Here is a 1,603-nt window from a genome sequence, read left to right on the forward strand (position 1 = left end):
CGTATGTGTGGGTATTAGCTGTGAAGTTAATGATAACCAAGCTACAATCAACAGAACTACAGAGGGTAGATATAGAATAAGGGACTAAAAGTAACATATATATCTCATTAGGAAAAGGAAGTAGAAAAGATAGTTGTGGATACATAGCAAAGATGCTGGAATGGGAGGATCCAGTCAGGAGTGGTAAGGGAGAAATGGTAGTTGGAGGGGATACTAGGAGAGACAGTTAAAATTAAGGGACATTTGGGGAGTGCTAAGCAAATATCACTAAGTAAAATAAATACATAAATGAGTTTGTTGGGGGAGGCTGCTTGTTCATTCCCAGTAGCCCAGACCACAAAATAATCACACAGAAACTCTAATATCTGCAATACTATTTGGGCAATAGCTTAAGCATATTTCTGACTTACTCATATATCTTAAATTAACCCATTTCTATCAATCTGTTTATCATGCTATGTGGCTGTGGCTTACCAGGTAAAGTTCTGTTTGGCTACTGTCTCCAGCAGGGCTACAATGGCTTCTCTTGACTCTGCCTTTTTTCCCCTAGCATTCAGCTTAGTTTTCCCCCACCTAACTCTATTCTACCCTATCCACAGGCCAAGTTAACTTCTTTATTCATTAACAAATAAAAGCAACACATATACAGAAGGACTTCGCATACCAGAAGTCAATAGAAATGAAATAACCAAGTCATGAATGAGACAGGATCACAACTGACCATCTCTTGTCACCAACCAAAGCATTTAGTACTCAGTTTCTGCTACATCTAATTGAGCTGTTGGCCATCCCAGGGGAAACCCCAAACAACCCAGGCTATTGCCAAGACTATAGGCTTCTTTCCTTAAACTGCTACCAAGGCCCCAATTGCTGAAGGCAACACCTGTGCAACTCACCGAAGATGAATGTGCTAAGTTTGTGGGAATATTCAACCAACCACTGATTTGACTTGAGGCCCACTCTATGAGTTGAAACCCATACCTGGGATGACTTCATAAACAAAAACCTGTGGACACGGTAAAATCAAATAATACTGGTCTTAAAAATAAACAAAAAAGCAAGACAACAAATAAAACCTCATAGTGATATAAATGACTCCTAATGATACTCTACTATACTCATAGGTCAATGCCTTGTTCAGCCATCATCAGATAATCTTCCTCCTGCATCAGATGGGAACAAATAAAGAGATCCACAGCCAGACATTGGACAGACAGTGAGAGAAACCTTGGAACACTAAACCGTAAATGCGATATCTTCACCATTTCCTTTCCCTCAGAACTCAGAGAACTCCAAGGAACAGAAGGCAGAAAGAGTCAAAGAGCCAGAATGGACAGAGGACACCAAGAACACAAGGCCCTCTAAATACACATGATAAAAGCTCATATGAACTCATAGAGACTGAGGCAGTATGCCTAGGGCTTACACAAGTCTGCTTCAGACTCTGCGAATATTGTGGCTTCCAGTTTAGTATTTTTATTGCGTTCTTCAGTTTGTGAATGAGTTGGTCTCTGATTCTTGTGCCTTTTCTTGGGCTCTTTTGATTCTGTTGGAATGTCTTCCCCAACTTTGTTGTAATAGCTTTCTTGTTTAATTTAATTTT

The sequence above is a fragment of the Microtus ochrogaster genome, chromosome 17, assembly GCF_000317375.1.
Source record: "Microtus ochrogaster isolate Prairie Vole_2 chromosome 17, MicOch1.0, whole genome shotgun sequence".
NCBI lineage: Eukaryota > Metazoa > Chordata > Mammalia > Rodentia > Cricetidae > Microtus > Microtus ochrogaster.